Below are 14007 nucleotides of genomic sequence, written 5' to 3'. Positions count from 1 at the left end.
TAGCAATAAGAAAATGAATAAATTCTCTGTGGGATTCCATTGAATAAATTTTTAGTTAAAATGAACTAATGATACATACATTAGCATGGATAATCCTCAAAAACAAAATATTAAACATATGATCTGTTGCATGTGTAAAATGTTAATACATACAATATGATGTATTCTTATTAATATAAATGCATAAAGAAATTCTGTATATTAATTGTGAATGCATGCACATATAGTCAGTGTATAAATCTACATGGGATGTCATATGCCAAATTCAGAAGAATAAATACTTCTGTCAACAAGCATATACTGGGGCTTGCATTTTGTCAGTAAATATTTTTTCTTCAGTTAGGTGGTAGATACCTGTTTATTTATACTGTCATCTATATTTATAGTCAAGAATTAGTTTATAATTCCAAAACTGAGAGTGATATAATGAAAGTTATACTTGAAAAGTAATAATATAATAAGTTGGACCTACTATACAGGATGGATTGAGTGGGAGTGTCAGGGTAAGAGAGGCAATAAAGATGCCTGTTGAGAGGTTAGTGTTTAGATTTTCTTTACAGTCACTTGCATTTTTTGTTACTTCTATCACCTTTCTAAACAATGTTTTGTACAGTAATCCACTTGAAGTTAATTGTCAGTGGACTATTTTCTCAACAGCTTATATAAAGTTAAAATTCATTGACCTTTTTATTAATAATCAGCCCCATTCAACTGAAATCATATTCGATTAACTGATAAAACTGACAATGCTTAATATCTTAATTGGGATAGAGGGGCAAGGATGGAGTAGAGGGAAAATCTCAATCACATTTGATTCTATAAAGTCGTTTGCTGATAATAAATTAAATATTATCTTAAATGTTCAGTAATTTTCCTCTGCATAAGCATATCCAGCCAACATGATAAAAAAATAGCTTTACTTGTATAATTAAATTTATTCTCAATTTGTGGGTTATATTAATATCCTGATAACTATCTTTGAAACAAGTAAGATATATAAGAATCTCTAGGAAGAAATGAAAAATATTTCAGTCAATGAATTACTTAATCAGTGTAACTCCAAATGTTTCTACTCTTATGCCTTCCTATAGTCTCATTATTGCTACTTCTAATGGCTTTTGTGTATTATGAGTCATATTAAGATTGGTAACTACTATGTAATCAGTTATCAGCATTCAATAGTTGAATTAATTAAAAATGAAATCAAACAGAGGGACAGTTAAGTAACTGGTTTATATTCTGGATTAATGTCACTGAAGCTTTCTTATCAATATCAACTTTTCCATGTCAGGCCGACTCCTGCATTAGGGAAAATAACTTTCTTCTCTTATTACCTATTGGTCAGGTGGGCGGTGGTGTCATTTTTATTTCAAGTCTATCAAATAGAGCACGAGAGGGAGCCAATTTTGTTTTATATAATCATATAATGCATTTCAACATCTGGCATAAGTTTCTTTGGAACCACCAGCTCTTTGGGTTGAGTTGCAGAGTTCCTTCTCTATTTGAATTTCCTCTGTGATTTTAGAAAAAGTCCAAAGTGGTGAAGATGTATGTCAAAATAATTTCAGTAATGCCGGGCAGCTAGTGAATGTTTGAAAACTCTTACTTCAGTGTGACCAAGTGAAATACACTTATGGTATTATGAAAAATGATGACGATGGCAATGATGGTTTGAATGGTAAAGTTGGTAACTGGGTGTCTAGGCCAAATCGAAGACTGGTTAAAGTACAGACTTTAACTTGACCAATTCTTTATCCCTATTTTATAAAGCAGATAATTTAAATAATTGTGGATGAATAATGAGAAGCAAATCCTCCTACTGAGCAGAATAATGTGGCAGCAAAGGGCCTGCACACCTGGACCAGGTCCCACTGTTCAAGCCCCGGTTCCTCCACGTAGGCTGTAGAAGCCTAGGCGTGTCACAGCCTTTTCATGCCTTAGCTGCTTTGTATGTAAATATGAGAATAACAGTAGCACCTAGCATATGGGATTGATTAGGAATTAAATTACTTGATAGCTACAAAGTACATTAAAACACTGTCAGTAATTACATATATATGTTTACAAAGTAAATTGACATTTAATACAAATAACCAGTATGGATAAAACTAGTGTTGAGATAATGAGGCCCGTTACTGAACCTTATTGAGCTCTCCATACTCATTTTTCATTTGCTTTCATGACTCCCCTTTATTTGCTGCTGCTTCAGATTCGGATGTAACAGATTCGGACTAATGATGAGTAATTAAAGGGTAAATAATTACTAAATAGCTACATTTTTTTTGCCTGATAATATTCCAACATTGGTGTCTACCAAGTATAGTTAATTAATGATTCTCTCTCCATCATAAAACATGTGATCAAAAGTAAGTAGACAGGCATTTCTTATCAGGTGGGAACACTAAACTCGTCACCTACTTAATTTTCTTAAATGAAGGAGTCACCAAAATTGTACTCTCCTTAACAAAGTTTTCCCTTCTATATATAGGAGTTCAAGTTTTAGAGTTTCAGATCCCCTCTTATGCTTGGGATTTTAGAAAAAGTCCGAAGTGGTGGAGATGTAGCAAGGGGAATTGTGCAGTCAGGTGGAACGCATCTATATTGCTGAGTTTATGCTTAGAAACTGACCCTTCATATGGCATCACGGACCATCTTTGCCAACCAGAGCTTGACTCGGACTTGCAGGAATGGCATCCAATAGTTTCTCAATAGTTTCCTCAATTTCATGTTGTAAGAACTAGTAAGTATTCAGTCATAGTTATGTGCTGATTACTGTTAAATTAGTTCACATATATTAAATCATGTTTATTTTCACAAGAACCTTTTGATATGTCTATGATGACGATTCCAGTTTTACAGATGAGAAAATTGTGACAAAAAAACAAGTGTAGTAACTTGTTCAAAATTGTGGAGAAAGTGGCAGACCTGTCATATTAACCTCAGCAGTTCAACGTGCTTTTCACTATTAGAGCATAGTATCTATCTCTCCCACATTCCATGCATCGGATTTAATATGCAACCAACAATAGTTAACTTCTGAAGTGGTTGCACCACAGACCATTTTTGGGAGGTGGCGTGGGAGGACTTGGTTGAAGGTAGGTGTATACAATTATTAACATTCCTAACATCACAGTGGCACACAAGATCAACCTCGGAGTCAATGTATTTTATTTTCTAACTCAAAATGTCAAATAAGGCTTGAAAAATGTAGTAAACATATTTACACGATACTATTTTCTTTTAGTAACTTTTCAATTTCATATTATTGATCCCTAAGATATTATACCCTCTTTTAACAACCTATTTTTATTACTTTAAAGACTTGAGGATGTGCGCTTTATTGCATTACCAATCAATATTAAAAGCCATAAAAGTGGGTTTTCTTTAAAGTGTTTTCTTTAAATGAGTAAATCAGTCAAGTATCTATAATGTGAAACATCTGTTGGAGACAATGTGGTTCATAAGCTTTTTTTTCTTTTTAGCTTTTTGAATACTTTTAGAATTTTATTAGAAGTTTTCTTAAGCACTTCACTACATGCATTAGTATCAACTATAAGTCTCTAAAATTGTACTTTCCTTAAAAAATGTTTGCCTTCTGTACATAACAAATTGATAAAATTTTAGAGTTTCATATCCCCCCACCCTCTTATGCTTGGTACAGTAAGGGGAATTGTGCAGTCAGGTGGAAGGCATCTATGTTGGTATCACCTATAAGCTGCTATTAGTAACTCGCTGTCTTTTCTGTCTTTTCATTAACTTGTATTCTTTGCTATTTCTTCATTCTTAACCCATACTAAGTTATAAAAGCAAAATGATTAAGATATCTTACAATAACTCACCCTTGTCCTTACAAAGAAATCTATTATATGAAATGACATATTACCATTTTAAAATACTTCAAATATACTCTATAGCAAAAAGTTTTAAGAAACATTGTCATTTTTCCCTTTTCCTAATTTTTGAGGGATATAATTTTAAAACTATGATTTTAAGGCTAAAAGTGACCAGAGGTACCTAGACTGATCCTCTGATTTTTCAAAAATGAGGAAACCAAGTGCAAATAGATGAGATATTAATTACTGCTGTTATATAGCTTGTTTGTGATACAAATGACAGACTTGACTGAAAGATGTCTTTTTATATTCACACCTGGTTGGCTTTTCTAATCCACCATTTGAGAAGAAATTATTAATACATTTTCCATGATGAAATACATAGTTGTATAATATTCTCTAAAAATGCTAAAAGCATGCTTTGGGATAAGATAAAAAAAATTTGAATTAATGTAAGTTTTTCCAATTAGCTCAGGGAAGTTAATCTCAAAATTTCTCAAGGCAGGTACTGCATGCAGGGTTGCAGTAAACATCATTCTTATATTCCGCAAAACACATCACTATCTTTCTATCATAGAATGTTTTTCATATGAAATGTACAATCAGAAGAAAAATTACTCGTTATTGAACACAAACACATTATTTAACTAGTTACTTGAAACATTGTGATTTTCCCTTAATAGTAAACATTGTTTTTATATACATAACACACTTCACTATTCTATCATAGAATATTTTTCATATGAAATGTACAAACAACAGAAAATATTTTCATTTTATTGAACACAGATAAACACATTTTTAATAGGATATATTGAGGCTTTGTGAATCTCCTTTAATTTTTAAAAAGCTTTTTTGTTTATGAAAATAAAACACAATTACATTACTAATTAAGAGTTTTGTAAGAACATATATTTAATGTGTGATCTGTTTTTATGGAATTTAAAGTGCTACTGAATAAATACCCCAAATAAATAAAATGCCATAATGATATATCTCCTATATCTGCACTTAGGCATCCTGGAAAGTATTTAAAGAAAGATCACAATGCTCTTTCTTGTATAATACATAACATATTAAAACTATATCAAAATATCAAGATAAGATTCACAGTAAATCAGAAGTAAATATGAAAATTCCATCTGGTGAATAAAATCACAAGATCATGTAAGGATTACCCTAACACTTCACACTCAGGAAAGATTCTTCATCAAAATAAAATATTGCTGTGCCACAAAATTTAAGTCAAGTAAAATTATTGAATAAAATTATAATTATACTGAGGTCAAAGAAAAGAAAACAAGTCTCCAAGAATATTTTTAAAAGCATATGATGTTTATAATTTCAATGAAAATATTTTTTCTCTGGATAAAAATCTAATAATGGAATTGGGTGACATTATAACTATTTTATTTGTGGGTGCTAATAACATATGAACAGAAAAGTCAACATAAATAGCAAAGGCATTGGGAGACACAGCGTGATCTGTATAGTGTGCTATGAGGTATTTCATGAAAATTATAAAATTTTTGACTAGTGAGGGTGTCATTTGCTTTAAATGTTCAGTAATTGTCTAGCAGTTTTTCTAATTTAAACTACAAATTAGTGAAGAAGTTCAAAACATAAAGAAATAAATAGTGACACTATTATGAAGAAAGTAGTCACAGAAAAATGAAATGATCTGTTTGTTATCTTTTATCAGCTAGAGAGTATTGTATGTACAATCTATACATGGCAAAGTGTTATGCCTCATGAAGATAACTTGATTTTATTTACTATAGCAGCTAAGTGGGTGTATAAAGTTGAGCAGAGTGTCTTCCATTCTTAGAGACCAAAAATCATTAGCAAATATATTGTGTAAGTTTTTTTTTTAGTATATATGGTTCATGATAATAGAAAGACTATAAAATGCTTGGTTTTTACATAATGTTTCTTTTTTATTAAGGTAGCATTGATATACAATCTTATGCTCAGGTTTCACATAAGCAACATTGTGGTTACTACATTCCCCCTGTTATCAAGTCCCGCCACATCACAGTCGCTGTCCGCCAGCATAGTAAGATGCTATAGAGTCACTACTTGTCTTCTTGGTGCTGTAGTTCCTTCCATGTGCCCCCCCTATACTATGTGCACTAATCATAATACTCCACAGTCCCCTTAACCCCCCCTTCACACCCACCCTCCCCAAACCCTTTCCCTTTGGTAATCACTAGTCTATTCTTGGGTTCTGTGAGTCTGCTGCTGTTTTGTTCCTTCAGGTTTTTCTTTGTTCTTATACTCCACAGATGAGTGAAATCATTTGGCACTTGTCTTTCTCCGCCTGGCTTATTTCACTGAGCATAATACCCTCTAGCTCCATCCATGTTGCTGAAAATGGAAGGATTTGTTTTCTTCTTATGGCTGAATAATATTCAATTGTGTATATGCACCACATCTTCTTTATCCATTCATCTACTGATGGACACTTAGGTTGCTTCCATTTCTTGGCTATTGTAGATAGTGCTGCAATAAACATAGGGGTGCACATGTCTTTTTCAAACTGGGCTGCTGCATTCTTAGGGTAAATTCCTAGGAGTGGAATACCTGGATCAAATTATATTTCTATTTTTAGTTTTTTAAGAAACCCCAATACTGCTTTCCACAATGGTTGAACTAATTTACATTCCCACCAGCAGTTTAGGAGGGTTCCCCTTTCTCTGCATCCTCACCGGCATTTGTTGTTGCTTGTCTTTTGGATGTTGGCCATCCTAACTGGTGTGAGGTGATACCTCATTGTGGTTTTAATTTGCATTTCTCTGATTAGTGATGTGGAGCATCATTTGATGTGCCTGTTGGCCATCTGAATTTCTTCTTTGGAGAAGTGTCTGTTCAGATCCTCTGCGCATTTTTTTCTCAGGTTGTTTGCTTTTTGGGTGTTAAGGTGTGTGAGCTCTTAATGTATTTTGGATGTCAACCACTTATCGAATAGGTCGTGTATGAATATATTTTCCCATATTGTACAATGCCCTTTTGTTTACTGATGGTGTCCTTTACTGTACAGAAGTTTTTTTGTTTGATGTAGTCTCACTTGTTCATTTTTGCTTTTGTTTCCTTTGCAGAAGGAGATGCATTCAGAAAAAAGTTGCTCATGGTTATATTCAAGAGTTTTGCCTATGTTTTCTTCTAAGAGTTTTATGGTTTCATGACTTATATTCAGGTTTTTGATCCATTTCAAGTTTACTTTTGTGTATGGGGTTAAACAGTGATCCAGTTTCATTCTCTTGCATGTAGCTGTCCAGTTTTGCCAACACCAGCTGTTGAAGAGGCTGTCATTTCCCCATTGTATGTCCATGCCTCCTTTATCATATATTAATTTGCCATATATGTGTGGGTTTATATATGGGCTCTCTATTCTATTCAATTGATCTATGGGTCTATTCTTGTGCAGGTACCAAATTTTCTTAATTGCTGTGGCTTTGTATTAGAGCTTGAAGTTGGGGTGCATAATCTCCACCCACTTTATTCTTCCTTCTAAGGATTGTTTTGGGTATTCAGGGTCTTTTGTGGTTCCATATAAATTTTCAGACTATTCATTCTAGTTTGTTGAAGAATGCTGTCAGTATTTTTATAAGGATTGCATTGAATTTATAGATTGCTTTAAGCAGGATGGCCATGTTGACAATATTACTTCTTCCTACCCAAGAGCGTGGGATGTATTTACATTTATTAATGTTCTCTTTAATTTCTCTCAGGAGTGTCTTGTAGTTTTCAGGGTATGGGTCTATCACCTCCTTGGTTAGGTTTATTCCTAGGTATTTTATTCTTTTTGATGCAATTGCGAATGGAATTATTTTCCTGATTCCTCTTTCTGCTAGTTCATCATTAGTGTATAGGAATGCAACACATTTCTGTGTATTAAATTTGCATCCTGCAACATTGCTGAATTCCAATATTAGTTCTAGTAGTTTTGGAGTGGAGTCTTTAGGGGTTTTTATGTGCTATATCATGTCATCTGCAAACAGTGACAGTTTAACTTCTTCCTTACCAATCTGGATGCCTTTTATTTCTTTGTGTTGTCTGACTGCCATGGCTAGGACCTGCAGAACTATGTTGAATAAAAGTGGAGAGAGTGGGCATCCTTGTCTTGTTCCCGATCTTCAATGTTGGCTGTCGATTCGTTGTATATGGCCTTTATTATACTGAGGTAGTTGGCCTTTATACCCATTTTGTTGAGAGTTTTTATCATGAATGAGTGTTGAATTTGTCAAATGCTTTTTCAGCACCTACGGAGATGATTATGTGATTTTTTATCCTTCTTTTCATTGATGTAGTGGATGATGTTGATGGAGTTTTGAATGTTGTACCATCCTTGCATCCATAGAATGAATCACACTTGATCATGATGTATGATGTTTTTGATGTATTTCTGAAATCAGTTTGCTAATATTTTGTTAAGTATTTTTCCATGTATGTTCATCAGGGATATTGGTCTGTAATTATCTTTTTTTGTGGTGTATTTGCCTGGCTTTAGTGTTAGAGTAATGCTGACTTCATAGAATGTGTTTGGAAGTATTCCTTCCTCTTCTACTTTTTGGAAAACTTTAAGGAGGACGATATTAGGTCTTCTCTAAATGTTCGATAAAATTCAGCAGTAAAGCTATCTGGAATGGAGGTTTTTTTCTTGGGTAATTTTTTGTTTTCTGATTCAGGTTCATTGCTGGTAATTAGTCTGTTGATTGTTTAGGAGCATATTGTTAAGCCTCCATGTGTTTGTGAGCCTTTTTGTTTTCTTTGTACAATTTATTTCTAGTTTCATACCTTTGTGCTCTGAGAAGATGGTTGATACAGTTTCAGTCTATTTGAATTTGCTGAAGTTCCTTTTGTGGCCTAGTATGTGGTCTATTCTGGAAAATATTCCATATGCACTTGAGAAGAATGTGTATCCTGTTGCTTTTGGATGGAGTATTCTGTAGATGTCTGTTAGATCCATCTGTTCTAATGTGCTGTTCAATGCCTCTGTCTCCTTACTTAATTTCTGTCTGGTTGATCTGTCCTTCAGAGTGAGTGGAGTGTTGAAGTCTCCTAAAATGAATGCATTGTATTCTATTTCCCCCTTTAACTCTGTTAGTATCTGTTGCACATATTTGGGTGCTCCTTTGTTGGGTGCATAGATATTTATAATGCTCATATCTTCTTGTTGGACTACCTCCTTTATCATTACATAATGTTATTCTTCATCTCTTGTTACTTTCTTTGTTTTGAAGTCTATTTTGTCTCACACAAGTACTGCAACTCCTGCTTTTTTCTCCCTACTAGTTGCATGAAATATCTTTTTCCATCCCTTCACTTTTAGTCTGTGTATGTCTTTGGGTTTGAAGTGTAGGCAGCATATAGATGGGCCTTGCTTTTTTATCCATTCTGTAACTCTATGTCTTTTGACTGGTGCATTCAGTCCATTTACATTTAGGATAATTATTACTAGGTGTGTACTTATTGCCCTTGCAGGCTTTGGATTCATGCTTACCAAAGGTTCAAGGGTAGCTTCTTTACTATCTAACAGTCTAACTTAACTCACTTACTATGCTGTTATAAACACAATTTGAAGATTCTTTTTTTTTCTCCCTTCTTTTTCTTCTTCCTCTACTCTTTATATGTTATGTGTCGTATTCTGTACTCTTTGTGTATTCCTTGACTGACTTTGTGGGTAGCTGATTTAATTTTGCATTTGATTAGTAATTAATTGGTTTACTTCCTTTACTGTGTTTTTTCTCTGGTGACATCCATATTTCCTTAGGAGCACTTCCATCTAGACCACTCCCTTTAAAATACACTGTAGAGATAGTTTGTGGGAGGTAAATTCCCTCAACGTTTGCTTATCTGGGAATGGTTTAATCCCTCCTTCAAATTTAAATGACAATCTTTTTGAGTAGAGTATTCTTGGTTCAAGGCCCTTCTGTTTCCTTGCATTGAATACATCATGCCACTCCTTTCTTGCCTGTAAGGTTTCTGCTGAGAAGTCTGATGATAGCCTGATGAGTTTTCCTTTGTAGGTGATCTTTTTTCTCTGTCTGGCTTCTTTTAATACTCTATCCTTGTCCTTGATCTTTGCCATTGTCATTATTATATGTCTTGGTTTTGTCTTCCTTGGGTCCCTTGTGTTGGGAGATCAGTGCATTTCCATGGCCTGAGGCACTATTTCCTTCCCCAGATTGGGAAAGTTTTCAGCAATTATTTCTTCAAAGATACTTTCTAACCCCTTTTCTCTCTGTTCTTCTTCTGGTACCCCTATAATGTGAATATTGTTGCATTTGGATTGGACACACAGTTCTCTTAATATTCTTTCATCCCTAGAGGCCCTTTTTGTCTCTCTGCCTCAGCTTCTTTGTATTCCTTTTCTCTAACTTCTATTCCATTTACTGTCTCTTCTACCACATCTAATCTGCTTTTAAATCCCTCCATTGTATGTTTCATTTCAGCGACTGTATTATTGAAGGTGTCTATCTCCTTGCTGAATTCATCCCTTAGCTCTTGAGTATTTTTCTGTAGCTTCGTTAGCATGCTTATGACTTTTATTTTGAATTCTTTTTCAGACAGATTGGTCATTTCAGTCTCACTGAGCCCTCTTTCTTGTATTTGAGGAATTTTGGGATTGAATAAGGTTCTTCTGACTTTTCATAATCCTATTGGATAGTGAGAAATAATAGGTTTGTGTAGGCAGAAAGCTCTAGTGCCCAGAAGCTCTGCTCTTCAGAGCTGCCCAGTACCTGGAGTGATGGTTGTGATCAAAGGCAAGTGGTGCCAGTGCCTACCCTAAAGTCTGAGCCCTTTCCTGTTTTCCTGGCTGCAGTGCCTGACTCTGCTGTCAGGGCCATTGAGCTGTTCACACAGGGAGCAACCTCTGTGTTAAGGCCCTAAGCTGCCTTCTAGATGGCCTGGAGCAATGGCAGGGGTTGCATGTAAGTGGCACTGATGCCTATCAGGAGGATAGAAACCTTTCCTGTTCAGGAGGACAAAGCCCTTTCCTGCTTCCTGGCCTCAGTGCCTGCCTTCACTGTTGGGGCCAGTGAGCATGGCAGGAGACATCCTCTACATTAATTGATGTACCTGCTATAGGCGGGATTGCCCCCTGGCTGGCCTGGAGTGATGACACAATCACTGGTGAGAGGTGCCAGTGTCTGCTGGGAGCAAAGAGCCCTTTCCAACTTCCCTGCCACAGTGCCTGCCTCTGCTGTCAGAGTCAGTGAGCTGTGCACAGGGGACAGCCTCTGTGTTAAGCCTTGTAGTTGCTGTAGGTGGGGCTGCTCTCTGGCTGTTCTGAGCGATGGCAGGGACAGCAGTTTTGTGTACAGGTACCAGCATGAAGGAAAAAGCAGCAGGTGCTTATGGTAGTGGGTGTCCTCTGGGCTGTGTTGCCAGCCAGGGGTATGGAGTGCCTGAAGCTCCTGAAAGTTCCCAACCTGCTGGGCTGAGTGCGCCAGGACGATTTTATACACCTGTTGCTTCTCCTGAATCCTTATCCCTTTAGCAGCCCTCTTACTGTTGGGAAGTCTTTCAAAGTGCCAACATAATGTCCCAGGACAGCTGGTTGTGGGAACCTGTTCACAATCTCAGTCTCTGACTTTGGTTTTCAGCCCCTCTAATCTCCAGAACACCATGCAGTGTGTGTCTGTGCTTCCAGGGCAGTTTTCTAGGGCTGAGTATTTAGCAGTCCTGGGCTTCCACTCCTTCCCTGCTCTGATTCTCTTCCTCCCTCCAGGGAGCTGAGGTTGGGGGAAGGGCTTGGGTCCCGCCGGGTCACAGTTTTATTACTTTACCCTTTTCCGTGAGGTGTTCTTTTTTCCCAGATGTAGACTGACTGGTACAATCTTGTTCCTGGTCAATTTTTTAGGAATAGTTGTATTTGCTGTATTTTCATATTGTATGTAGTTATGGGAGGAGATTTCTGCCTCACTTCTCACTCTACCATCTTTTTTCCTCTCCTTACATAAGTTGTTTAAATGGCTGTATTTTTCTCATAAAGGGAGAAGCTTTTGCACAAGATACATTCTTGTGAAGTCATTGTGAGAAGAGAGCGTAAAATTTATAGTAATTTATCTGGGAAATTTCAATAATAGTGAACACAATGGCAGTTGGAGCTACATATGAATTCTTTGGGGATTTTTCAAAGTATACACTTCCAGAACTCAGGACACATGAACTGGAGATGTAAAAGCTGACAGATTCAAATATGTAATACCCCATTGGAGTGAGGATTACATAATTGAGATGATGGCCTAAATGATCCCAGAATGCTGTCAGTACAGCCTCATCTGGAGAAGAACTTCAAGCTTAGCGGCTTATAACACAGTCACTTAATGTGAGATGGGTCATCCTGAGCCCAGAGAACAAATAGTGCTCCCTGGATGAATTAAAAGAGCAATACTAGAAGATAAGCAACACTGTGATTATTAATATCTATTTCTTTGTGCCTGTCCTTTGTATTTTTCTCATTATTATCAACATCTCATCTACCATAATGCTACTAATGTGGTGTGCTACATTAATGTCTATCACCAAAATGTTTGTGATTTGGAGAATTTCATATTTAAGAGCTAGTCAGTATGTTTATCATTATAAATTAAGTCACAATCCAGCCCTTGTTTTTTTTTAGGCATTATGGAAGCCGTTTTGAGTAATGTTTTATCTTCTCTTATTAAACTAGCAGGTGGTCATATTATGTTCAGTATAACTATGAGGCATACCATTTATAGTTTTACTTTCACCCATTATAGTGAAACCCAGCTAGTTAATCCACAAGAGTTGAGGAAGACAGTCATGACTAAATTGTGTTTCAATCTGATAGAAAGGAAGATGTCCTAGAACAGGCTGCTATTGTCTAATTTCCAGGTATTTCCATTTAAAATGATCTTTTGACTCCCATTTTTTTCTCTATTATAGAGCGTATCCTGTCAGTTTTCGAGAATGTTTTCTCTAAGGTGGTATATCTGAATGATACTGGCAAACAGAGATCACTTCCCTAGGGAAAGTGTGATCAAATAATCTCTTCTGAGAATATGAACTTTGAGTCAAGTATAGGTGCAAGGTTGGCTATTTTGTTTCCGTGAGATTATCCAGTGGTTTCTGCTACCAAGACCTCCATAGCTGTCCTCATTCCTGTTTCTAAGACCGAGTTCCTCAATTTCTTCTTTAATTTTGTGACATAACTTATTTCCTTTCAATAATTTCCTTCTTCCTACTGTTGAATTTAGCTAGAGAGTTGAATTTCTTCACTTTCAACTAGAGCAATTTAACTTTTTTCTCCATTATGTTCATTCATCACTACCCCATTCACTGTTTCTTTCATTGATTCACTCATTCGAACAGCAGATGTCCGAAATGCAACTGAGCGCTTCCTTTATGGAATCTGACATCTGATGAGACAGACCAGCAGCTGACAAACTTCTTTGTAATATAATGGGTAGTAAATAATTTAGGCTTTGTGGGCCATCTCTGTTCCAGCTGCTCTGAAGGTATGGTACAAAAGCCGTAACAGACAATATGTGACTGAATGGGAGTTGTTGTGTTACAACAAAACTTTATTTAGAGACACCGAAATGTGTACTTCATAAAATTTTCCTATGTCTGAAAATAATTTTCTTTTGATTTTGTCAACTATCTTTTAAAAGTTAAGAAACATGCTTAGCTTGTGAGCCATACAGAAATAGGCAATGGACCAGATTTCTGTATGGAAAAGAACACAGAAAAACAGTTACTTGTAAGCAGTAGAGTTAAGTGGTAAAAATTGGTTAAGGAGGGCTGTCTTCATAGTAAATACAAGATAGCATGGCATTGTAGAGGGATATCCTAACTCAGTATTTGAAGGAAGAAAGAATTGGGCAGGAGTTTATGGAGGAGATACATTAACCTGTACTTTGAGAGCAGAGCAGGAATAACCTAAACAAAAAGGAGATAAGGGCACATTCAGATCAGAGGGAATAGCAATTACTAATGTTCAAAGGAAAGGCAGATAATTTCAACCTAAAATGGCTGGGTACATATACTGGAAAGTGTGAAGGAAGTACCGTTAACCCTTGAACAATGTCAGGGTTAGAGGAGCTGACCCCCTACACAGTCGAAAATCCATGTATAACTTTCGACTCCTCAAAAAACTTAACTACTAATAACCTACTATTGATTTTATGGTAGAAAATGATAA

At 35.9% G+C, this 14007-nt stretch overlaps 1 long non-coding RNA gene across 1 annotated transcript in view; it reads right to left on the bottom strand.

The window, feature by feature from the left end:
- The window catches only part of LOC108398825 (uncharacterized), a 64812-nt gene that overhangs the window by 6234 nt on the left and 44571 nt on the right, over positions 1–14007 (bottom strand). The gene's annotated exons all lie outside the window — the stretch shown is intronic.

Source organism: Manis javanica, chromosome 10, assembly GCF_040802235.1.
Source record: "Manis javanica isolate MJ-LG chromosome 10, MJ_LKY, whole genome shotgun sequence".
Lineage (NCBI taxonomy): Eukaryota > Metazoa > Chordata > Mammalia > Pholidota > Manidae > Manis > Manis javanica.
This window is presented reverse-complemented; position numbering and strand designations above follow the sequence as displayed.